We start from the raw sequence: 27,299 nt of genomic DNA on the forward strand, positions 1-27,299 counted from the left end.
TCTGAGCTTCTAGATTTCTGTTTCCTGAGCTAATGTGGGGCTCCTGAGAGATGCTGATGGACACTGTATGAGAGGGAAGAAGCCCAAGCTAGCTATGACAGAGAAGGTAGTGTCCAGATGGAAACTTACAGCTTTCCCTTCCACTGTGAGAATCACCAAGGGTTCTTGGGTACTGTTCCGAGGTGTCACTGAAGTCCGTGGATGGCCCTGAGCCTGTGGAGGTTCCTGGGCTGCTTCCATCCCATGTGGGAGATCCAATGGGAAATGACTGACCTGAAGAACTTGGCCTTCAGGGGCAGTCATATCTCCAGTTACCTCCTTGGTAGTTGGGACATGGCCCTGGGTGTCCTTTCTCATGATTCTTGGCAAAGTGTCCGGGGATCTCACTGGAACCAGGAGCACACACCTGATCCTGTTCTGCCATGGGATCCCCTCCTGGTCTCTGAGGTAAAAGACCATAGTGACCCCTTTAAGAGGGAGTCAGGGTACTTTCAGGTCCCATTTGTAAGTTTCTAAAGCTCTTTCCTAATGTCCAGGGCAGTAAAGAATCTGTTATCCATACATCACCTATTCTTCTCTACATAGAATCTAATGGAATATACTCAAAGTCATTCCTCAAGCATTTTTTTTATATTTATTTTATTTTTATTGGAAAGTCAGAAATATAAAGAGGCGGAGAGACAGAGAGGATGATCTTCTGTCCGATAATTCACTCCCCAAGTGACGGCCAGTGCTACGCTGATCCAAAGCCAGGAGCCAGGAACCTCCTCCAGGTCTCTGATGCGGGTTCTGGGTCTCAAGGCTTTGGACCAAAAGCAGGAAGCTGGATGGGAAGTGGAGTTGCCGGGATTAGAACCGGCACCCCTGTGGGATCCTGGTGCATCCAGGGCAAGGACTTTAGCTGCTAGGCCACACCTCTGGGCCCTCCTCAAGCATTTTAAGAAACTGGGGGATTTCTCTGTGGCCCTACTGTCAAGGTTTTATTTCAATCAAAATCAAAAGATTTAGCTTAACAATTCTCATCTATGAACATTTCCATCTATAAGTCAATTAGAATAGGCTACATTGCTTGCCACATAAACATGTACATGCATACCAGGTAATATGCTATAAAACAAAACAGCTTTTGTAACAGCCTTTTTGAAAAAATAGTTTTAAGTTTTAAAAATGTTTTAAAATTACCAGTTTAAAGCTACCAATTATTTAGAATTACATCTTGCTCTTAGTAACCAGAATTAAAGATGCTTTTGGTTAGAACCTGTAGTTTACTGTTTAACTTTAGCTCTATCTGCAATGGATGCAATAATAATGCAATAATATCTATTGGAACCTAGAAGATGAAGCATTCATTGTTAGACTTATAAAGCTATCAATCAACAAGTATAAACATCTATTTACTTTACACAGCACACTGTGGAACCACCTGTAGGACTTTACAAATAGGTACTGTTTAGGCCTATAGACCTGGTTCATTAGAATAACAATTGTGACTAATAATGCCACATCCAAATACTATCCTTTCATTGTTTCAGGTAACAATTTCATACAATTCAAAAGGTTTCATGTGTTCCATTGCATTCATTGGGTATGTTTCAAAATTTGGGACTTGAAGAACTGATATAAATCTAGTCCATAGAGAATCCCAACCCCACCTACTCACTAATCATCCCTAGCATTCACCTGCAGGCATCAATCCCCTGGGGCCTGCTCTCCATCCCTCCCAATCCCACCCCCCACACCTTGCGGGCCTACCTGAACATAAGAGGCCCCAGATGCCTCCATCTTCCCTCTCCCCTCCCCCCGGCTGATCTCCATCACCCTGCTCCGGCCCTGCTGGAACAAACCTCCAAAGATACCTTGTTGCATCTGGTGTTTTCTGCTCTCAGTAATGAACCAGGTTGCGGGAATTAGCTACGCATAATAATATTATAATATCGTATAAACTAGAACTTTAACTGTTTTAAATAACTAACAACACCCTTGCCTGGTTCTCATCTCCAAAGATTTGGGTTGAGGTGCTGTATATCAGAGTCAAGAATGGACATTTTATAAGCTCTTCAGGAATTCTGATACAGTGAGGCTGAGAATTTCCATTCCAGAGGGCAGCCTGGTGCTGGGGCATGGGGAAAACACATCATACCTCACAGGCCACATGGGCACCCAGGCTGTTCTGACTGAGTATAATTGATGTGGGGGCTAGGGGAGGGTGGCACTACTTGTTTATGTGCCCTGGTGGGGACTTGGCTTGGGGAGGAGGTGGCATGCTGACCTATCTACAGATCAAGTGGCAAAGAAAATAAGAAAACAATGAGGCTGGGGTAGATACATACTTCCTGATCTCAAAATCTACCAGCTCAGAGAGAGTTGCCTTGAGCTCAAGGCCATGCTAGGAATTTAAGGAATTTTTGGTAAAGAAAAGAAATGGATCCCCAGCTAACAGCAATGAGCTTTTAATTTGAAGAATGTTGGGCCCAGCACGACAGCGTAGTGGTTAAAGTCCTTGCATTGAATGCGCCAGGATCCCATATGGGCCCCTGTTCTAATCCTGGCAGCCCTGCTTCCCATCAAGCTCTCTGCTTGTGGCCTGGGAATGCAGTTGAGGACAGCCCACTCTGGCTCCTGGCTTCAGATCAGCACAGCTCCAGCCATTGCGGCCGCTTGGAGTGAACCATCACACAGAAGATCTTCCTCTCTGCCTCTCCTCTTCTCTGTATATCCACCTTTCCAATAAAAATAAATAAATGTTAAAAAAAAAGAATGTCATAAAATAAGAATGAGGGGGATGAAAAGGAAGTCTTGAGAATTAGTATCAGCTGACAATTACTTGAAGTACGCCTCTTCTCTGAATCTCTACAATATTTATCTTTATTTTTTAATTGAAAAGCAGAATTACAGAGAGAGGGGAGACAGAGAGATAACTTGTATCTGCTGACTCACCTCCTGAATGGTCTATTCCAGCCAAAACTGGAGCAGACTGAAGCCAGGAACTTCTTACAGGAGCCCAGTCACTCATATTGTGTTTCATTGCTTTCCCAGGCAATTTAGTAGGGAACTGGATGAGAAGCAGAAAAGCTGGGACTCAAACCTTTAGGCCCCACAGCATCTGCCCCATACCTGTTCTTTAAAAAGATAATCAGGCAGCTGGTATTTGGCACACTGATTAGGGTGCTGCTTGGGACACTTCACATTCTATGCAAGTCTGCTTCCAATCCAGCTTCCTGCTGATGCATGCCCTGAGAGGCAGCAATGATGACTCAGGACTTGAGTGGGCAACCCATAGGGAGTTCCAGTCTTCCCTCTTGATCCTAACTCAATTCCTAGTCATTGTGAGCCTTGGAGAGTAAGCCAATAGCTGAAACATATTTTGAAAGTAGGATGATGATATCTATATTGTTTGCAAGGAATAGGTCCATCGTGAAGTGAAGTCATGAGATAAATTTCCATGTTGTCTCCTTTTGTTTGTTGTCTTGGTCCTTATTGTGTCCTGCAAATGTTTTGCCACACAAATGTGACCAGAAGGCATTGATCCTGAGTCTAAGCAATGCAAGCAGCCCATTCTCAGCCCTGGCCTGGAAGAGGATAAAAATTGGGTGGTCAGGAAAGAGTACAAATAATATCTCCTTCCCTCCACTGACTATGCAGGGGCCAAGCCTGGAGGAGGACAGCAGACAAAACAACAAACAAAACAAAACAAAGGCAAGCGGTCCATCTGTTCATGACCTTTATGTGTTTTCCATTGCTGCCCCCATACATATGTATATACCTCTTGCCATTTCACACCATTAAACATGCCCATAGAGCATATACGTGTTCCAAACCAGGACATTGTATAAAGTGGTTCTTGTTCTTCCTGGAATTCACATAATGGTAAAGAAGACCCAAGATCCCAAGGGACTTAAGTTCTGTATGAGCAGAGAACATTGTGGACCATTTCCCTTCCATTATCTCATCCCCTTTGGAAATGAGCAGCTCCAGTCTCTATCGATTTAATGGTCTGGGCCTCTGATTCAGAGAGTTTGACATAAGCAACAAGGACCACAATGATTTCACCCTCTGGGCCTTTGTTTGTATGATGTTCTCAAAACCATGGCTTCAATACATGGAAGAAACTGCTGCTGGGAGGAAGACCCACGTTTATTCTAATACTTTACATATATTGAAATGCCCTATAGCAACAAGGGCACCTTGGTCTTGGTTTGTATCCTAGCACCGGGCTTGGGAACCACTGTAAAAGAGAAGACCAAGCTCCACCAGGCATCTGAGACAAAAAGCAAGCAACTGGGCGAGGACTAGAGGTAGGAATGAATTTACTTAATGTACTGTCTTGGGTTGCTGGCTCTTTGTCTTAAAGAAGTCAAGGGCTGTGCTTGCTTGCGATGATATCGGCTTGCTGTAGGTAACAATGATGACGGCGGCTTAAATTAGGCACCATGACTTCAATGTCGGAATAAGGAGGAGGAGGGAAGTAAGGAGGCCAGAGTTGCTGTTTAAAGTACAGTAAATAAAGTCACTGTCAGCCTCCATCAGTTACTCATGGAAAGTTGAATTGTTAGGGAAGGTTCTTCCCTTTGTTCTAAGGAAGGAAGAGGTACAATCCTTTATTTTTCTGAAGATAAGGAGAAGTCTTTTAAATTAGGAAAGGGGAAAAAAGTGAAAAAAAAAGGGTTGTAACCCTCAAGTTACCTAGCACACCTCCTGAGTGCACAGAAGCAAGGGCTGACAAAGCAGAGAAGTCTTGTCCCTGCTGTGGATTCGGGAGTCACATGGGTGAAGTCACCATGTGTTGTGGTTTGATTAGGGTTTGTCCCCGCCCAAACTTTTGTTGAAACTTGATGCCCACTATGGCAATATCATGTGGTATGGGCCTGTGAGAAATAATGTGAGTCATGAAGGCTTTACCCTTATGAAGGGATCAATGTAATTCTCCAAGAGTTGGTCATCACCAGAGCAAGCAGTTGTAAGGCATCTCCATTCTCTCCTCCTGTCTTTCGCATGCATTTGTTTGCCCTTCCAGTTCCCATCAGGCATTGAAGCAACACGAGGCCCTCAGCAGAGGCACCTGCCCAGTCTTAGATCTCCAGAACCAAGGAGCCAAAGTAAACCTGTTTCCTTTGTAAAATGCCCAGGCTCCAGTATTCTGTTGCAGCAGTAGAAAACAGGTTTAATGTACCATAGCATCGCAGCTGGCGGCCTGCTCAGACCCTGTTCTGATCTCATGCTCTTTAAGCTTAGTAGAACCCATCTCCAGGACTCTTCTTCCCACTGTGACTCCGTCTGGAGGTTGTCCCTGTGTGGTTTTCAACTTATGCTCTGCTGCCTTGCTTACAGCCTACATTCTTCTCTTTCATTTTCCCCTCCTCTCAAGTCTATGTTCTTGGTTCCATCTCTCACTTAAACTCTGAATGTGGTAATAAAAAGAGCACCAATCTGTACTTACCTACTCATTTAGGGCCATTCTTTTTTTTTTTTTTTTTTTTTTTTTTGCCCCATAAGCAACAATAGCAGCATTGACATCATGTAAGTTAAATGAAATGATGGATGTGCAATTCATCATAGTTCATGTTCATTAGGGAGTAACCCATACCATCATTGTGTGAGACCCTCTATGTATAAGATCCTATGTTATCTTTCAGCAGCCATCCCTTTTTTTTCTCTTTTAGGGTTTGTTTTATTGATTTGAAAGGCAGAATGACAGGGAAAGTAAATGGTCTTCCGTTTACTAGTTCATTTCCCAAATGGCCACCAGAGGCTGGGTCAGGTTGAAACCAGGAACCTAGAACTCCATCCAGTTTTCCCTCATGGGTGATAACATCTCAAGCATTTGAGCTGTCATTTACTGCTTTATAGATGTGTTCACAGGAAGCTGGATTTAAAGCCAGGTAGCCCAGTAGCCAAGTAGCCCTGTCACTCTGATGTGAGATGTGGGTGTCCCAAGCAACAGATTAATCCTCTGAACCACAGTACCCACCCCAGCCATCCTTATCCCTGTATACAGTGAGGAAACTTACTCAACCACAAATCTAGTTTGTGGAGGTATTGGGACCTGAATCTGCTTTTGTCTTATTCTAAAGTTGGTGGTGGTAACCAGTACATTTCACTACCTTTTTGAAGGACCCTATTAAACACTGTGTCAACAGAAAAGAACTTTATTGGGACCTCAGTGGACATGCAGTATCATTCATTATTGCACAGATATGAATGTTTCAAGGATCAAGTCATTTATAGGTTATATATGTGTGTGTGTGTGTATATATGTATATATATACATATGTATGTATATATACACACATATATATATATATACAGGACAATGAAACTACAGCTATCCCAGGTAAAAGGATTTGTGAGATGGATTTTACTTGTAATTTGCACAGAGTGCTTTTTGAGGTCCCACACCAAGTTATGCTTTGATCTGCTTTGACATTTACCGTTCTTTCTGATGACACCTTATCTGAAGTGTTCTGCAGCTTTCTCTTCTCATTTACTCACATTTATTCACAGTATCCTGTCTGCAGGTCACTCTCAGAAGCCTACAGAGGTAGGGACTCAAGGTTTCCCAACTTCTATCCAGTCATGTCTTTCAGCACAGTTTGTCCAAAGACATAAAGAATTGAGAATATTAAAAATGAATGCTTGAGAGAGATTTTTTTGAAAACCTGTCAAATAGTCCAACTGATAAAAGCATAAGACAATGGATGGAAGTCTAACCAATAGAAAGTAAAGGGGTCTGGTAATAAAAATAGGAACTGAACACTGAGGAGGCTTAGAAAGGATGGAAAAGTGATAATGATTGTGGTAAAGTTGACTCCTATGAGAGTAAACACAAAAATAGCCCTAGAGGACCCTTCAATGCATTCACTCAACCAGCCAACCAGCTCTCCTCTATGAGACAGCTCCTGTATGCCAGGCTTTCTGCTAGGCAGGAGGACCACCAAGTGAATATGACAGGGTGCCTGCATTCTGGGGGCTCACACAGCTAGTGTGGGAGGCTACCAGGAGGCAGAGGTCTGGTACAGTGGGAACAATAATATTGGTTTACACAAGGAGCTTTCTTGCCCGTCCTTCCTTCCTTCCTTCCTTCCTTCCTTCCTTCCTTCTTCCCTTCCCCCACCCCCTTTCTTCCTTTCTGGAAACAGATAAGTATTCCAAGTTGCCACTGGAGAATCACAGCCTCCAGCTTCTCCATCAGTGCTTCCACTTCCACAGGGCCCTTGATGTCTCTCTCCATCTGTTAGAGGAAGAGGGGAAGAAGGTGTAGACACGTGCTCCAAGTGCTGCACTTAGGATAATGTGCACCATTTCCCTGCACATTGTGTTGGCCAAAATTAGTCATGTGGTCATGCTTGGCTGCAGGGGTTGCTGGAGAGCTTTATTCCACATTCCAGGCTGGACAGCTGCTTCCAGTCCCAGTTCTCTTGCTACGGGTGAGAAAGACTTTGATGTCAGCTACTGTCTTTTTTGCACCAAACAACTGAAAGAAAATGGATAATCGCAGAAAATCTAAATCAGAAAGTTAGTGATAATCGGGATGAACATTGTGGTATAGTGGGTTACACTACCACTTGCATCACTGGTATCTTTTATCAAAGAACAAGTTCAAGATCCAGTGGCTCCATTTCAGATCCTGCTCCCTGCTAATGTGTCTTGGAAGGTAGTTCAAGTGCTTGGGCCCCTGTCACCCACATAGGAGATCCTGACAGAGTTCCTGGCTCCTGGCTTTACCTTGATCTAACTTTAGGTGTTGCAAACCTTTGGGAACTGAACAAGTGGATAGGTCTTTCTCTCTCACACACACCCTTCCCCCCCTTCTTCCTCTGATATGCTGCCATGCAGGGCCCCAAGTACTGATATTAAAGCAAACAATTATTATAAAATATTATAAAATATTCTGCAGAATAATTGTTTGCTTTAATATCAGTACTTGGGGCCCTGCATGGCAGCTTAGTGGCTAAAGTCCTTGCTTTGCATGTGTCAGGGTCCCATATGGACCACTGGTTCCTATCCCAAATACTTCACTTCCCTTCAAGCTCCCTGCTTGTGGCCTGGGAAAACAGTTGAGGATGACCCAAAGCCTTGGGAACCTGCACTCATTTGGGAAACATGGAGGAGGCTCCTAAAGTTAGGTCAAGGCTCCTAGCTCCTGGCTTCGGATCACCTCAGTTCCAGCCATTGTGACCATTTAGATAGTGAATCAGCAGATGAAAGATCTTCCTCTCTGTCTCTCCTTCTCTCTGTAAATCTGACTTTCCAAGAAAAATAAATAAATATTTATGTATGTGTGTGTGTGTGCGTGTGTGTGTATCAGTACTTGACAGTTGCCCTTAAAAACTTCAGCCAGCTGCCTATTCATGAAAGGGCCACAACCAGGTCACTATATAAGGTTTGTTGAGTAGTGGATGTTGTAGTGGCTAAGCCATCTGCTAGGATGCCTACATCCCACATCAGATTTCAAGTCTGGTTCAAGTCTGGGCTATTCTTGTCTTTGAGATCCAGATGTTACCAATGCACCCTGTTGGCAGCAGATAGCCACCAAGATGTCCCTACCTCTCACGTAGGAGACCTGGATTGGGTTCCAGGTTCCTGTGTTTGGTCTGGTCCAAATCCAAACATTGTGAACATTAAGGGAGTGAACCAGCAGATTGGAGCTGTCTGTCTTTCAAATAAATAAATACAAATACATCTAAAAAGGAAAATGTCTTAAAAATATTCTTGAAAAGACAGATGAGCAAAATAGTCATAAAATAGGCAGATTATTAAAGCTAGCCATCTTTTTTTTTTTTTTTCAACTGAATACTGATCTAGCAACGCTGGGAGTGAAGAGCTTTTGCAGAGGTAATTAGCAATTCCAAGGGAGTTGGTCTTAAACTGCGGAGAGCCCTTTAAAAGGCAGGAGTTTTTTATGGCTGGAAGCAAAAGAGGACATCAGAGAGATTAGAAGTGTGAGAAGGATTCGGTGGGGGCACTGCTGGCTTTGAAAGTGGAAGAAGCACATTAACTGGGAGATAGGTGGCTTCCAGGGACAGGGCATGGTCTCCAGATGACAGCCAGGGAACGGGACCTCAGTCACAAGACCAGAGGTCCCACCAAGAATCTGAATGAAGCTGGAAGCAGATTCTTGCTGAGAATTTCCAACAGGAGTCTAGTTTCACCATCACTTTGATTTTTGACCTGGGAAGAGTCTTTGTAGAAAGCCCGGTTTGGCCTGCTCAGACATGTGATCCACAGAGCCAGGCGCTGACAAATACATGTTCTGAGCTGCTAAGCATGGGTAATTTGTACTGTGATCACAAAACTAATGTGGACGATTCATGAGTTCAATTGTGTAATTCAAGACCCAGTTCTAGCCCATCATGCAAAGTTCCCTGAGTAGCCCCAAGATGCTGTAGCTGTTCTCTCTACTCCAGGAGAGTTTGGTGTTGCCACTCAGGAGTCATACCTGCATATTACCTGGCACATTGTATATATGCATTGTTCTATCCACTTGGATGATAAGCTCCTTGATGATAAAAATCCTCTTCAGTTCTCAGTGTGAGAGCATAGGAGGAAGTGGCATACAACCCTGATGTTCATGAATTTTCTCCCAACAAATGCAAATGAAGTGGTCTTGAAAAAGAGTATTTGGCCTTTTTCATCTCTCTATAAGGATCTGGGGCAGCATTTAGTTGCTAAGCTCAGAGTTAAGTATCTGTGAGTGAGGACCTGATCAGCGTGCAAGCCCTACATAATGAGCAGACCAGAATGACTGGTTTGACTCATCAAGGTACACTTGTGGCCCTTCCAGTTCCAAGTCTGTTTTATTATTAGTGCTAGTTATTCCTCCACAGCCAACTTACCAACTTATCTCCCAGTCCTTGTTGGCTGCTGAGGCTGTGACCACAGCAAAGCAGTGAAAGCCTGGCCTACAAACTCCAGTGTTCTTCCTGTAGATACTCACTGGCTTCTAGGTACAGTAGCCTTTATTTTGGAGACACTCCTTAATGTACATTGATTTATGATAGGAGTAGAGTTGCTAAGGCCAATAATATAGATTTCAGGGCCTGATTCTGTGGTGTGGTGGATAAAGCTGCTCCCTGCAGCACCAGCATCCCACATGGGCACCATTTGAGTACTGGCTGCCCTATTTCCCATTCAGCTCCCTGCCAAAGTGCCTGGGAATATAGTGGAGGATGGCTCATGTCCATGGGCCCGTGCACTCATGTAGGAGACCTAGGAGACGCTCCCAGCTTCAGATTGGCCCAGTTCCTTCTGTTTTGACTATGTGGGGAATGAATGAACAGATGGAAGAGACCTCTCTCTCTGGCTTTCTCTATATATAATTCTTTTAAGTAAATAAATATTTGAAAAATAATTTAGATTTCACAAATTGTCAACACTTGTAATATACTTTTAGACTGAGCATCCTATGTTGGCAATATGCTCCTATAGATCTGGAAATAGGGTCCAGTGTGATAGCCTCGTGGCTAAATCCTTGCCTTGAATGCACCAGGATCCCATATGGAAGCCAATTTGTGCCCCAGCTGCTCCACTTCCCTTCCAGCTCCCTGCCTGTGGCCCGGTAAAGCAATTGAGGATGACTCAAAGCCTTGGGACACTGTACCCATGTGGCAGACCTGGAAGAAGCTCCTGGTTCCTGGCTTCGGTTTGGCTCAATTCCAGCCATTGTGTCCACTTGGGGAGTGTACCAGTGCACGGAAAATCTTTCTATCTCTCCTTCTCTCTGTAAATCTGACTTTCCAATAAGAATAATAAATAAAAGTCTTTAAAACAAAATAGATCTGGAAGAAGTCTGAGAACTTGCGGCAGTATCCAGTTTTTCTTCCTTTGACCAGGGATAAGAAATAAAAACCTTTCCCTTTTGAAATACCCCACAGTTCTAGAAGGAATGATCTGAAAACCCCTAATACAGAAGAATTTTTGCTTGGGACCAATGCTTATTTTGAGGCTAGAATGCCTGGTTTTAGGAAACTTGATATGACATTGGAAGGTGACTTGGCATGATCAGTTTTGCAACATAAATGTGGTTTTCTGGGAACAGATTTGATGCAATGACTGAAATGTTTGGAAGGCCCACAACCCACATCAGAAGGTCTGTGTCTAAGTCCTAGTGTGACTTTAACTCCAGTTTCCTGCTAATGGGAACTCTGGGAAGCAGCCGGTGATGCTGACTCAAGGGCTTGAGTCCCTGTCACTCACCTGGAAGATCCCTCTGGAGTTCTGGGCACATGGCTTTGATCTTGCCCAGCTCCAACTGTCGTGAGCACTTGGAACATGAATCAGCAGGCAAGGGATCTCATTCTAGCTGCCTGTGTCTCTGCCTCTCTGCCTTTCACATAAATTAAGTGAGTAAAAGAATTGTAGGGCTTTTTTTTTTGTCAGTTCTGAAATTTACAAGCAATATTTTTTACTGGATTTTTATCAGTCTTATTTATTATTTATTTTTTGACTGATCTATCCATTTCTTTTCCAGTTTTATAGTAATTCAGAAAGTATCCTCAACTACTCAGCCACGCCTCCACCTCTACCACATTTAAATATTAAACAAACTCAGTGTATTGTTACTACAAAGCATCTTTCAAAACCTTTCTCATATCTCCATTTTTATCCGCATTGCCTAGGTTAAGGTCTCCAATCTTTCTTTCTTTCTTTCTTTCTTTTTTCTAAGATTGATTGGGCAATTGATTGATGAGAGGCAGAGGGAAAAACAGAAATCTTCCATCTGCTGGTTCACTCCCCAAATGGCCACAGCAGCCAGGTTTAGGCCAGGCTAAAGCCAGGGAGCATGGAATGCGATCCAGGTCTTCTGCAAGAACAGCAGGGTCCCAAGCGTCTGAGTTATCATCTCCTGCTTTCTCAATTGCATTAAGAGGGAGCTGGATCAGAAACAGTTGATGGGAATCAAACTGCTGCTCTGATAAGGGACACTGTTGTCACGAGTAGTGACTGAGCCAGCTGCACCAAAGCACTGACCCCAAGGTCTCTGACCTTTTACCCTGCTAACAAAACCTGACCTGATTTTACGAAAACATCAGCTTAGTCATGCCACTCACTGTTTTGCTTAAAACTCTATATCATTGCACACGGTAGGGAGCATCCTCCAAACTGCATGAACCAGACTGGCCATGCCTTTGAACATCTCAGCAGCCCTGACTCCTGTCTTTGTCTACTTTTTTCAGTTCATGAACTGTCACCTCGAGGATAGCCACTTATTAAAGTGATCCTTTCTTGGGCCCTGTCTGGTATCTCTTGGAATTGGAACCCATGGCGGTAAGAACCAGAAATCTACATCACTCACATTTGGAGTGCTTCTCAGGCAGCATGAAAGTCTGACAGCTGTCTGTGGCCTTTCTAGACGAGTCTAATGTCCTTCATTTCCTCCATGACTTTGCTGGAGTTTGGGACATGTGTTCCCAGAACACAGTACCTTGGCATTTGAGGAAAAAGTAGAAATAAGCCAAGAAAACTGGAAAGAATCCCTTCACTCCAAATCCCCGGAAACTACAAGATCTACCCGAGCCCTCTGAGATAGCTCATGAGATCACAAGCTGGAAGGGATCTCCATTCCTCTGGATGAAGAGAAGCTGACTATCTACGGAATCACTGAGGTACCAGGGAAAATCTGAACAGGCTTGCTTAGTTACCCCCAGCTTTGGGCCGGTCTCTACTGCTTTCCCAGGCCACAAGCAGGGATCTGGACAGGAAGCAGAGCTGCCCGAATTAGAAAAGACAATCATATGAAGGCAGGAGCCAGGAGCTTCTTCTAGGTTTCCCCTGCCAGTGCAGGGTCCCAAGGCTTTGGGCCATCTTTGACTGCTTTCCCAGGCCACAAGCAGGAAGCTGGATGGGAAGTGGGACTACCAGAATTAGAACCAGCACTGATATGGGATCCCAGTGCGTTAAAGGCAAGGGCATTAGCTGCTACACTATCGTGCCAAAATGGCTATTTTCTTTTCTTATGAGGGTTTCAACCATGAACTGTGCTATTGGTGAGAAAACATCTCTTCTATACTTCCTTTTGCCACATGTCCTGTACACATACCCTGCTTTGCCTGGGTTATATTGTGCTTCTTGAAAAATCTTCCTTTAAGGGATCTGCCTTGTGACACAGCAGGTTAAGTCACCATTTGTTTTGCTTCTATCATATATTGGGTCTCAGGTACTCTTTGATTTCTGTTCAGCTCCCTGCTAATGCACCTGGAAAAGCAGCAGAGGACAGCCAATACTTTTTAGCTCCTGTCACTCATATGGAAACCTAAATGGAGTTTCAGGCTCCTAGCTACAGCCTGGCCCAAGCTTCTGCTGTTGCAGTCAGTTGGGGAGTGGACCTGTGGTAGAAAATCTATCTATCTATGTATCTATCTCTCTATGTATCTATCTCCATCCTTCCATCTTCCTGTCTCTTCATTTCTTTTCTTTCAAATACATAAATTGTTTTTAAAATCCTCCATTTGAGTCCCCTGTGGCAAGCCAACCCTGCCTTCCATGGGCTGGGTAAGAAACTAGACTTTGCCTTGTCCTTGTGTCATTGTACCTATTTTGTTATTGTGACTTCAGCTTTTATTCATCTGTTCCCCCATTAGGTCAGCTGCCCATAAATAAGGGCTAGTTCTTTCATCACTGTCCCTAGAGAAAACCCTGGCAGAGGGTAGGGCATGTAGCAATAATTAATAAATATTTACAGATATGTTCATAAATAAGCAAAGCACAATTGTCAAATCATAATTAAACATACACACACACATTTAGGGGCTAGCATTGTGTTGCAGTAGGTTAAGCCACTGCCTGTCTCATCAGCATCCCATATGGACTCCAGTTCTTGTCCAACCGAGCTCCCTGCTAATGTGCCTGAGTAAACAGCTGATGATCCAAGTGCTTGTACCCCCTACCATCCATGTGGGAGACCCAGATGGAGGTTTCTAGCACCTGGCTTCCGTCTGGACCATCCATGGCCATTACAGTTATCTGAGGAGTGGACCAGTCTAGATGTACAATCCTTCTGTCTCTCTTCTCTATTACTCTGATTTTCAATGAGATAGTTTTAAAAAGAAAATTGTAACTTAGGAGTCAAAAAGAAGTTCAGAGAGTTTTGCTTTGCTCATAGGCCATCCTGGCTTGCAGCTTATATAGGATCAATGACTCCAGAGCAATCCTGGGTAGATCTCGGTGCTGGGGACTAACACACCAACTCCTCTGGATGCTTGTCTTTGTAGTGATATCCTAATCATCGAAACAGTATTCTGTAGGAAGGAAGAATGGATGGGGCTGGCAGTTGGACAGTCCTGGGATCAAACTTGGGCTTTATCAGATACTAGCAACAGCACACTTGTGAATCACAAGGCTAAGGAAGTCAAAGGTGGGCCCAGCACAGTAGCCTAGTGGTTTAAGTCCTCGCCATGCATGCTCAGGGATCCCATATGGGTGCCAGTTCATATCCTAGCTTTTCCACTTCTCATCCAGCTCCCTGCCTGTGGCCTGGGAAAGCAGTTGAGGATAGCTCAAAGCCTTGGGACCCTGCACCCGTGTGGGAGACCAGAAGAAGTTCGTGGCTCCTGGTTTTGGATTGGTGCAGCTCCGGCCTTTGTAACCGCTTGGGGAACGAATCATTGGATGGATGATCTCTCTCTCTGTTTCTCCTCCTCTCTGTATATCTGACTTTCTAATAAAAAATAAATAAAAACCTTAAAAAAAAAGTATAAGGCAGCTCGTGTTTAAGCCAGAAATGGAGGTGCTGTACTCCTGCAGTAATGCCAAGCTGCCAGAGCCCCATCTTATTGTGAGGTCCAGCTGGCCTCTCATGCTCACAGCAGGGGAAAAGGTCAGAGAACTTCAATACCCCCAGCTGGAGTCCTGGGCAGAATTTCAGAATCAGGCACCTGCGTCATTTGAGTAAGATTTTTAATTTCTCTGAGTCAGAAAAGGCCTTCTACACAAGCACAGAGAGAATATTATGTACCCACGGCTGGGGGGCAAGCAGGAAGGAGGATGTGATGCAATAATACAATGTGTAAGATCCAGCAGATAGCAAAAAAAAAAAACCCAACCAAACAAAAAAACTATTGTTCCCTTTTCATTATAATCAGAAAGAAACTATCTAAGTTACTGCATTTCTGTTGTATTTCAAATGTTACATTAAATAGTGAAGGTGGGGGTCAGCACTGTGGTATAGTGAGTTAAGCCACAACCTAGAGTGACGCCATCCAACATGGGTGCTGGCTCAAGTCTTGGATGGTCCACGTCTTTTTTATTTTAAGACTTTTATTTATTTTATTGAAAAGTCAGGTATACAGAGAGGAGGCGGAACAGAAGGGGTGATCTTTCATCCAATGATTCATTCCCCAAGTGAGTGCAACAGCCGGAGCTGAACCAATCTGAAGCTAGGAACCATGAGCTTGTTCCAGTCTCCCACATGGGTGTGAGGTCCCAAAGCTTTGGGCCATCCTTAATTGCTTTCCTAAGCCCCACGCAGGGAGCTGGATGGGAAGCGGGGCTGCAGGATTAAAACCGGTGCCCATATGGGATCCCAGTGTGTTTAAGGCGAGAACATTAGCAGCTAGGCTACTGCACTGGGCCCTGGATGTTCTGTTTCTGATCCAACCTCCTGCTGGTGTTCCTGGAAAAGAAATGGAGAATGGCCCAAGTACTTGGGCATCTGCACCCACATTGGGACGTTAAGACAAGCTCCTGACTTCGAATCAACCCATCTCTAGCTGTTGAGGCTATTTGGGAAGTGAACCTTCAGAAGGAGTCTATCTCTGCCTCTCTCCTCCCTTCCCTATTTATAACTCTGTCTTTCTTTTTTCTTTTTCTTTTTTTTTAAGGTTTATTTGTTTCATTGCAAAGTCAGATGTATAGAGAGAAGGAAAGACAGAGAGGAAGATCTTCCGTCTGCTGATTCACTCCCCAAGCAGCTGCAAAGGCCAGAGCTGAGCCAATCCAAAACCAGGAGTCAGGAGCCTCTTCCAGATCTCCCACATGTGTGTAGGTTCCCAAGGCTTTGGGCTGTCCTCTACTGCTCTCCCAGGCCTCAAGCAGGGAGCTGGATGGGATGCAGAGCCGCCAAGCTTAGACCTGGTGGCCACATGGCATCCCACGTGTTCAAGGTCCTCTAAATTCTGCCTTTCAAGTAAATAAATATTTTAAAATATATTGTGGATAGAAAAGGAACGCTAAAGCTATAGATGTATTTTCTATTTTAAGAGATAGTATTTTGAAAGAGCTTATAAATGTTTGAGTATTATATACAAACAAATAAATCAACTTCATGACTTTTGTGGAAAGACAAGAACCCAGCTACAAGGAGACCACTGTAGTTCCCCCACCAGCCTGAGTCTTTGCTGCCCTTGTGGTAGTAGGACCCCTCACTTTAAGCCATCTCCTTGGCCATGTGGGGTAAAGATGGCATTTCCCAGGCTCACTCCCAGCTGCATGTGCCACTACAGCTTAGTTCTGGCTAAAGACGTACAAATATAATGTGAAGAAACAATAAACCCCTTTGAAGAGAAGGATGGTCTTTGTGTGTTCTCTATTTTTTGGCCATTGGCACCAGAGAAGTCACTTGGGGTCACAAGGTAACAGCTGTGTGTTGTGGCTGGAGAAGCAGCCACATGCAAAGAACCTGGTCCCATTGTGGCCCCATGATGCCATCACCACATCAGCCCTAAATGGCCTGTGTTTATTTGAGGGACAAACTTATAATCCTCTGTTATTTGAGGCTTTCTCTCATTCACAGCTGAAGTTAACACATGTCAACGAATGAACTAAAAGCTTAGTATTTAAGTGGGCAGAGGTTCATGTCAGTCATAACAAGAAGGGTGAGACAATTGTTAAAGGTCTCAAACAGTAGTCTGAAGGGTTGGATTAGACACAAAAGGTGTTGTGGGATACACATGAATTTATGAAGTTTCATTTCTAATGTTCCCCTCAGGGTGATCAAGCGTTTATTTTTATTGATAATTCTATTTTAACAGAACATAAGGTAATGCCTGATGATAAAAACAAAACCACCATGAGTTCTCAAGAAGACTAAAAGACACCACAAGCAGAGAAATCAGCAGGGACTTTTGTAAACATTGGAAAGAATTTCCATTGCTATTAATTGAATATGAGGACAGTCCTGCTTTGTGGATACGTAGCTCACTGTAGTAAGAGACAATCCCAACTAGAGGGATATACCCTTATCTGCTCGAACTAGATTAAAAAATGAGTTAGTCTTGGACAGAGATATTTCCAACATCCCTGTCTGCCACCCTACCATGTTGTTGCATGAGAACCCTGTGGGCCTTCCAGGCTGATGAGTCCACCAGGCGTGTGTGTGTCTGGGTGTGTGTGTGCATGTGCGTGCGCTCTGTCTGACTGAGATTGAGTGGATGCCATGATCACGTATTAAGGTGGTGGTGCCACAAAGGATGGGGGTTTAAATTCCCGAGTCAGAAGTGGAGGAGAGCGTCACCAACCTTCTGTGGACTGTGAATGAGGAAGAAATGAACTGTCATGTGTTAAATCTTGACAGCCTTATGCCAGGGCTTTTTAAAACAATTTTTTTTTTTTAGATTTATATTTATGTTTATTGGAAAGTCAGATTTACAGAGAGGAGAGACAGAAAGATCTTGCATCTGATGGTTCACTCCCCAAATGGCTGCAATAAGCAAAGCTGTGCCGATCTGAAGCCAGGAGCTTCTTCTGGTCTCCCACACGGGTGCAGGGTCCCAAGGCTTTGGGCCATCCTCAACTGCTTTGCCAGGCCACAAGCAGGGAGCTGGATGGGAAATGGAGAAGCCGGGACTCGAACTGGCTTATGGGATCGACCCCAGTGCACACAAGGCAAGGACCTTAGCCACAAGAGGGCTGTGATGTGCCAAAGAATGTATTTTTTTTAAAAGAGAAGAAAGAAAGTAGCGACAACGAAAGTACTCTCTGCAATTCTGGTTTGAATAATATCATTCCTTGTGGAAAGAAATTAGAAACTGCTGGAAGGCTAAATGCAGTGCAAGATGAGAATAGAATTTACCTTCTTACTTTAAAACGGAGCCATTTATAGGCAGCCTGTTAAATGTAATCACATGGGTTGAAAAGGCTTTTGCCAACTCCTTTGAAAACAGCTGTTCATATGGAATAGTAAGCAAATGCAGAACTCGAATTTTGCTAAGTTTACTGGGCTGCTAAGTATCACTGCTGTGTATGGTCAGACAGGGTAGCATGAACAGTGTGGTCATTTTCTTCAGATGCTTTGGCTCCACTGTTAAACACAATGATAGTATCACAATGACATACTTACACAATGACAAATACAAAAAAGTATTTGCATCATACTCTGAGTTTCAACTTGCTGTTACGTAGTATCACACCACAGGCTTAAAACAGCCCTGTGAAATCAATAGGGCAGATAGGAAAGTATTTTTAGGTTAGGATAAGGTATTATTACCGTATTCATTTTATGAATGAGGAGACGTATCTTACACAAGAAGTGTGATATAAATAGCTACAGAAAAGAACCTAAGCCTCTAGCTGGTGCCTGAAATTGAGAGAACTATTGAAAACCAGAGAGCAAGGGAACAGTTGCCCAGTTAGGATACTCACGAAACCCCCTGGATTTATGGCTGCTTTCCATTTATTACATTTTCATAAACTGTTTTTGTCACGCAAGACCCTGAGCTGCCAAGTCCTGAAATGCTAGAGAATGATTGACAGGGCTGCCTCTTGCATAAGTCCAGGCAACACCATTCGCATGGAGGTGACACCATCCCCAAAGCATCCGTTATGAGTGGCAGGTGCTGCCTGGAGTTGACAGAGTCTTGAACTTGAATTAGAAGTGCATGTGGCAATCACAGGTCAATCACACAAATCTCAAGATCCATCTTAAATTCCATCTTCTCTGTGTAATCTTCTTTAGTAATTTCTTCTGTTCCTAACAATCCATTCTGCTCATCTTGTCTTTTTTGTTCTAAGATTTATTCTATTTTTATTGGAGAGGCAGATATACAGAGAAGAGGAGAGACAGAGAAGAACATCTTCCATCCATCGATTCACTCCCCAAGCAGCTGCAATGGCCGGAGGTGAGCTGATCCGAAGCCAAGAGCTTCTTCTGGGTTTCTCATGTGGGTGCAGGGTCCCAAGGCTTTGGCCCATCTTTAACTGCTTTCCCAGACCACAGGAAGGGAGCTGGATGAGAAATTGGGTGGCTGGGATTAGAACCAGTGCCCATATGGGATCCCAGCGCGTTCAAGACAAGGACTTTAGCCACTAGGCTACCATGCTGGGCCCTCATCTTGTCTTTTGGTATTGATTTATGGACCATTTCAGTTATTTTATCCTTTTGTATTATTCTTCTCTTTCACCTTCTAGTATTTGTGGGTTTTTTAAGATTTATTTGTTTTTATTTGAAAGGTAGATTTGCCAAGAGGAGGAGAGAGAGAGAGTTTCCATCCACTGATTCTGTTAGTTATTTAAAAGAATGAAAGAGTTCTAGTTTTAGGTTATAGGATATTAAGAGACTTTCCGCGCAGCTAATTCTCGCAACCTGGTTCTTTACCGTGAGCTGAAAACACCAGACACAACGACATATCTTATGAAGTTTATTCCAGCGGGGCAGGAAAAGGGGAAGGGGAAGAGGAAGGGGAAGGGGGGGAAGGGAGGTAAGAAGGAGGAGAGGGAGAGCAGGGGAGAGGAACCAAGGAGAGAGAGCAAGAGCAAGAGCAAGAGAGAGAGCAAGAGAGAGCAAGAGAGAGAGAGAGAACCGAGTGGGGCAGGAACAGGGGAAGGGGAGGGAAGGGAGGAAGAGCAGGGGAGAGGAACCAAGGAGAGGAAGAGAGCAAAAGGAGCGAACTGCACCTGGGGGCCTTTTTTGTCTGCCAGGTTTGGGGGGGCGGGGATTGGGAGGGATTGAGGTCAAGGCCCCAGGGGATTGGTGCCTGCAGGTGACTGCCTGGGGATGATTGGTGAGTGGGCGGGGTTGGAGAAGGGGCTGGGAGATTGGGGGTGGGATTCTCAGGTGGAATGCCAGTTTACATCTGATTGGTGGATGGCTGGACTGGCGCGAATTCCGTGAGCTGTGAGGAAGAAGGAATGACGCAGGGTCCAGGGTGGGATATTGGAATAAGTCCTTACAGATTCATTCCCCAAATGTCGACAACAGCTAGGGCTAGACCAGGCCAAAGCTAAAAGCCAAGGACCTCCCATTTGTGTCTCCCCTGTAAGTGGCAGAAACCCAAGTATTTGGGCCGTTATCTGCCATCTCCCAGATGCACTAACAGGAAGCAGAAGCAGGGGGCTGGTGTGACAGAGGATGGCCCAAAGCCTTGGGCCCCTGCACCTGCGTGGGAGACCGGGAATAGGCTTCTGGCTTCGAATTGGCTCAGCTTTGGCTGTTGTGGCCATTTTGGAAGTGAATCAGCAAATGGAAGATCTTTCTTTTTGTGTTTCCTTCTCTCTGTAAATCTGCATTTCCAATAAAATTTTTAAAATCTTAAAAAAAAAAAAGGCAGAAGCAGAACTAGATTCCAGGTACTCTGTTACTAGATGCAGACTTCCTTAATGTACCACAGTGCTGGCTGTGCCAGTCTGTGCCGCATTTCACTTTTTTTATACTAATAGATAATTGTTTCTAAAAAAAGAATAAACAGTTGATGCTGAGTATTATAAAGATAATTTCTCAGGGACTGGTATTGCTCAACACAGTGTTAGGCTGCAACACCAGCATTCCACATCTGTGTGCCAGGTAAGTCTCAACCACTCTCCTTTGATCCAGTTACTTGCTCATGTACTTAGGGAGGAAATAGGTGATAATCCAAGTACTTGGGCCCCTTTACCATGTGGGAGACCAGAATGGAGGTCCTGTCTCCTGACTTCAGCCTGGCCCAGTCCTGGTTGTTCCAGTCATTGGAAAGTAGGCTAGTGGTGAAAGATCTCTCTCTTTGTCTCTCTCTCTGTCACTCTGTCCTTGAAATCAATCAACAGATCTTTTTTTTAAAAAAAAAATATATATATATATAAATTTTTAGAGAAAAAAGTAGAAATTTCACTTTAGCATGTTTTGTTTTGTTTTTACAGCTTGGCTACCTGTCTGTCTTTATTATATTCAATTTATTTCTAGTTAAGATATTTATGTCCAACCGAATAAACAGCATAATTATTTTGTCAGAGTAATGGAAGTCAACATTTCCTCAGATTCTTTGAGTGGCATCATTTTTATAAGTTCCACAGAAGTTATCATTCAGATAAGGTCACACCAAATAGAAGTTTTGCTCATTGAATTAAAAATAGACCAGCTCAGTGACTCAGCAGGTAGCTTATTGCAGTTGCCTACTGAGAACATCCTAATTCTCCCTTGTAATACATCACAGTGGAGTACTCCTGTGGCTTTATGGGGATTAGCTTATTTAGCTATTAGAAAGAACATCACAGTATTTCTAGGGCATTCTGTGAGATAAGATGACACAGAGTATGACACGGCTTCAAATTCTGAGCATGTTATCATGTATTAATTTCTTTTTATTGTGAGCGTTAAAGATCAAATTCAGGCTAAGTAATATATTCAAAACGATTTAAACTCCCTGGAATAATTTGCAGTAATGCTGCAACTGAGTTGAAAGCGAATGGTGGAGTCAGGTTCTAGGGGAGTCCTTGACTGTGCCTTGATTTTTAGAGAAGAAACCTGCTTAGACACCCCAGGAGTCCTCCCACCTGACTTCCCCTGCTGGGCAGGGAACCTCCGTGAGGAGATGGGAGACTTAAGCTGTTTCCTTTGTAAAAATGCAAATAAAGGAGATCATGAAATGCCACTCCACAATATGCCACTTTGTCATAAGGAACGCCTTGAGGTTGACACAATGGAGAAACAGCAGACATCAGAGGAGCTCTTTGCTCTCCCTTTGTCTTCCCAAAAGTAAGGTAGAAATTTTCCTTTGTAAATGTGTGCCACTCCCACACACCAGGAGAGTGACTCTAGAGACAACTACACCAGCTTCTGTACCCATCTCTAATCAGCTTCCTGCAGTTTACCTCCCAACCTGAACCCCTTTTTCTTTCTCCAGCGACATCTCCATAATGTATTGCCCTTTGTGTAAGTGATATATAAACCCCTCGGGTCTAAACATCTCATTGGGTTTTCACTTTTTTTCTGTGCAGTCCCTTGCACGTAAAGTAAAATCTGTCTTCCACTTCTCCTGTTAGTGTCTTTTTGTCAGTTGGCTTTGAAAAATAAAAATTCCTAAAGTGTTGAACTATGGATGTTCCTGGTCAGGCAGCAACCAGGAAAAGTCATCTGTAGTTCCTGAATAATCTGTGATAATCTCACACACAATGGAGCTGGCAGTTCTGATGGGAAACGTGAGAAGTCTGAATGTGTCCCCTGAAACTCATAGTTTGGGTTCCCAAGAGAACAGTACTTGGAAGTGGGGTCTAGTAAAAGGTGAATTGGTCATGAGGGCTGCCCCCCTCAACAATGGCTTATTGCCACTACTCCAGAACCGGGTCCCTTATAAAGAAAGAGCAGATTTAGTATAGAAGTTGAACTGATCCCTGTTTTGTTCTCTTGCCCTCTCTTTTGCTTCCACCTTCACCTCAGGTGGAGGCAGCATAAGGCCCTTGCCAGATACTACAGTGCCAGACTCTCATACTTCTCAACCTCCATGTAATGAACCAAACCGATTTCTTTCCTTTATGAAAGTATAGTGTGTGTGTTCTGTGATAGCCACATGAAACAGAAGACAGAAGTTCCATCTTCCCTCCCAAATATTGGCTATCAATTTGGAAACTGTTTCATGGATGATACTAACTTTTCATTAATATTTTAGTAAATCAGCAACTCCTTAAAAATCATCCCTGTTTGTGTCAGTGTAAAAAAATACAGAGATTAATAAAATTAGGTCATGATCCTCTAAGAGCTTTATTTAGTCCCTGATTTATCAAATCCCTGAGCACACAGACTAGTATGGAAGAGTGGAAAGCTGGGAAGGTGGAAAAAGCAGATCTTTGGCAATCTCATCACAGAGGGTCAGACAGGGAAGCCACCCTGGGAGAAACAGTAGCCTAAGGGTTCAACTGCCTTTGAATGGAAGGGAAAAAAATCAATGCAAGAGCTCTGAGAGGTGCAGGAAATGAGCATTAGTTTCACTTGACCTAGATCTAACCTTGGAAACACTCTCCAGTCCAATCTATTAAACCATTAGAGATGCTAGCCAGAAATAGGGAGAGGTCCAGCAATGAGATTCTGCCCCGCTCCAGCAGCAAGGTTAGAAAGCAATTGGAGATGTGTCTACTAGCCCTAGGGCTAAGAGTATTTTTATCATGATAATTTAAAGAACAGAGAGGAGGAGAGACAGAGAGGAAAATCTTCTGTCTGCTGATTCACGCTCCAAGTGGCCACAACAGGCAGAGCTCAGTCGATTCAAACCTAGGAGCCTGAAGCCTCTTTCAGGTCTCCTACACGTGTGCAGAGTCCCAAAGCTTTGGGGCATTCTTGACTGCTTTCCCAGGCCACAAGTAGGGAGCTGGTTGAGATACGGGGTCACCAGGATTAGAACCAGTATCCATATGGGATCCCGGCACATGCAAGGCTAGGACTTTAGCTGCTAGGCTACCATGCTGGGCCTGAACATAACTTTTTTACATTGAGTCTACATTGGCCATAGATAAAAGGGATGGGATAATACCAAGCAGGGGGTATATGGATAGTCTCTAAACTGAAGGGTTTGTTCCATCTGCATTGGTTAAGGTTAATAGTCAGTAAAGTGAGTAATTAAACAGGTGCCATGGCCCTGGTGGTTGACTGTAACGAGATTTGAATTTTTTTCTTTTCTTTTCTTTTTTTTTTTTTTGAATTTTGAAGAGAGAAGATGATAGAGACTGAGACGGAGAGCTTCCCTACCCACTGATTGACTCCCTGAATCCCTGCGACAGCCTAGCCTGAGCCAGTAAAGCCAGGAAGTGAAACTGAGTGTCACAAACTAGCAGGGACTCTACTATTTGAACCATCACCTGCTGCCTTCCAGGGTGTGCATTAGCAGGAAACTGGATTTGGAAATACAGGCAGGACAGAAACTCAGGTACTTCTATGTAGCATGTGTGCGTTCCTAGCAGTGTCATAACTTCTGTCCCAAACACCAACCAGTGTGATGTGATTTAAGCCAAGGGTTTAATATACATAGAAGAATGCAAAAAACACTTCAGTTGGTACAAGCCAGTAACTGTTGACTGATTACCTTTCCGAATTCTCCCCACTCTTCCATCCTCCAGCATTCGTAATTAAATTTAGGACATCTAATTTCTTATTGTCTCAAGGTCATTTCATTTGTTCAGCCATCAAGAAAACAGGTAGCTGAAACTTGTCTTTGACAGATAGTCTGTTTTCCTTTATGGTAAATATTCTTTCAGGGAATTGCTGAATTTATAGTCTTCAACCACTCCCTGCTGTATAGTGAGTGCCATTTCAACCCTGTCATCCCTATTCATCAACAATGGTATACTAAGGAATATTTTTTAAAAATGATATCATTGATGTCAATCAGAATGGTTTTTTTTTAAAGATTTATTTATTTTTATTACAAAGTCAGATATACAGAGAGGAGGAGAGACAAAGAGGAAGATCTTCCGTCTGATGATTCACTCCCCAAGTGAGCACAACAGCTGGTACTACGCTGATCTGAAGACAGGAACCAGGAGCATCTTCCGGGTATCCCACGCAGGTGCAGGGTCCCAAAGCTTTGGGCCGTCCTTGACTGCTTTGCCAGGCCACAAGCAGGGAGCTGGATGGGAAGTGGGGCTGCCGGGATTAGAACTAGCACCCATATGGGATCCCAGCACGTTCAAGGCGAGGACTTTAGGTGCTAGACCACGCCGCCAGGCTCAGTTTTTTTTTTTTTTTTTTTAAGATTTGTTTTATTTTATTGGAAAGGCAGATTTACAGAGAGAAAGAGAGATAGATCTTACTGGTTCATTCTCTAAGTGAAGATGAGCTGATCCAAAGCCAGAAGCCAGGAGCTTCTTCTGGGTCTCCCACACAGGTACAGAGTCCCAAGGCTTTGTACCATCCTCTACTGCTTTCCCAGGCCACAGCAGGGAGCTGGATGGGTTGTGAAGTAGCCAGGACATGGACCGATGCCCATATGGGATGAAGGCACATGCAAGGTGAGGACTTAGCCACTGAGCCGTTGAGCTGGGCCCATTAAAGAGGATTTAACTAATAAGGACTTAAAGTAAATTCCATACTATATCAGCTCAGCTCTGTCTATTGCTGCCATTTGGGGAGTGAACCAGCAGATGGAAAGACCTCTGCCCCCCCCCCCCGTTTTTATCCTTTTCCCCCTAAAATCTGCCTTTCAAATAAAAATAAATCTTTTTTTTTAATATACAGAAAAACTTTGAGTCTGTTTTATGTCGTTATAACAGAATAGCACAGACTGAGTAATTCATAATGAGCTTACAATGCTGGAGTCCAAGAATATAATGGCAGCATCTTGTAAGAGTATTTTGCTATGTCTTCCCACAGTAGGAGGTAACAGGACAAGAGAGGGAGAACAAAAAGAGCAAATGAGGACCACACTTTTTCTGTTAATTTTGGCTTAAAGGGGGGTGGGGAAGGAAGCAGGGACTGAGAGAAAGAGTGAGAGCATTCATATCCATCGGTTTCTTTCCCCAAAATGCATGTAACAGGCTTAGCTAGGTAGAGGCCAAAGCCAGGAGCTACAAACTCCATTCAGGTCTCTCTAGTACGTGACAGTGACCTAATTACTTGACCTGTCTTTGCTGCCTTCCAGGATTCACATTAGCAAGTTGGAATAAACATCTGGAGCAAGGTAATCAATCCAGGTAGTCCAAGGGGGAGGCAGGTGTCCTAACCAGTCTCATAACCTTTAGGTCAAATGACTCCCACCCCTGAAGTTCACTTTTTTTTTTTTTTTTTTTATTGTTCCTTACACTGTATTATGTAGTACAGTTTTATAGGCGCTGGGGATCCCCCCCACCCCTCCCATACCCCTCCCCCCATGGTGGATTCCTCCACCTTGTTGCATAACCATAGTTCAAGTTCAGTTGAGATTCATTGCTTGCAAACACATGCCTAGCATAAAGTTCAGCGTCTTATTGTCCAGATAAGTTCAGTGGCCTCTTGGGGAGACCTTCTATGGTCTGAAGATAGGTCTAACAGAGTAAAGATCCGGTCAGTTAAAAGCCCCAACAAGGCCTCAGTATCAATATACAACATTATGGAATTAATTGACATAGTAATGGGTAGACAATATGTTAAAAATAATGCAAGTTCCATTCTTCGAAACATCTGGGTTGAGACAGTATCAATGACAGGTTCAAAAAATAACCAACAATCAAACAAAAAATTACAGGTTAAATCAAGGCAAACATGTGGTATCTAATCTTTTGGGATTCACTCATTTCCCTTAGCATTATAGTTTCCAGTTGTGCCCATTTAGCCACAAAGAACTGCATTTTGTTTTTTTTAATAGCTGAGTAGTATTCCATGGAGTAGATGAACCAAAGCTTTCTTATCCAATCTTCTGCTGATGGGCATTTCGGTTGCTTCCATGTTTTTGCAATTACTGATTGTGCTGCAATGAACATAGGGATGCATGTTGGTTTGTCGTAAAACAGGTGTTTTGGATATATTCCTAGGAGTGCTATTGCTGGGTCATATGGTATGCAGATTTTGAGTTGTTTGAGTGTTCTCCAGACTGATTTCCATAAAGGCTGTACCAATTTGCAGCTCCACCAGCAGTGGAGTAGGGTTCCCTTTTCCCCGCATCCTCGCCAGCAAGCGTCGTTGGTGTTCTTGTTTATGTGGGCCAATCTTACTGGTGTTAGGTGGTACCTCATCGATGTTTTAATTTGGATTTCCCTTATTGCTAGGGAGCTGGAACATTTTTTCATATGTTTGTTTGCCATTTGGACTTGTTCCTTTGTGAAATGTTTGCCCATTTCCCGTGCCCATTTCTTGAGTGGTTTGTTTGTTTTGGTTTTTTGGTTGTTTTGAAGTTCTTTGTATATCCTGGAAATTAGCCCCCTATCGCCTATATCGTGTGCAAAGATCTTCTCCCACTCTGTGGGTTGCTTTTTTACTTTGTTGATTGTTTCCCTTGCTGTACAGAAGCTTCTTAGTTTGATGAGGTCCCATTTGTTTATTCTGTTCTCAACTGCTATTGCTTTTGGTGTCCTTCTTAGAAAGTCGGAACCTACTCCTAGGTCTTGCAGGGTATTTCCTACATTTTCCTGCAAGAGTTTGAAGGTTTCTGGATGTAGGTTTAGGTCTTTTATCCATGTAGATTGGATCTTAGTGTATGGTGATAGATGTGGGTCTA

The sequence above is a fragment of the Ochotona curzoniae genome, unplaced genomic scaffold (genome assembly GCF_017591425.1).
Source record: "Ochotona curzoniae isolate NIBS_2020 unplaced genomic scaffold, NIBS_Ocur_1.0 contig_883, whole genome shotgun sequence".
Lineage (NCBI taxonomy): Eukaryota > Metazoa > Chordata > Mammalia > Lagomorpha > Ochotonidae > Ochotona > Ochotona curzoniae.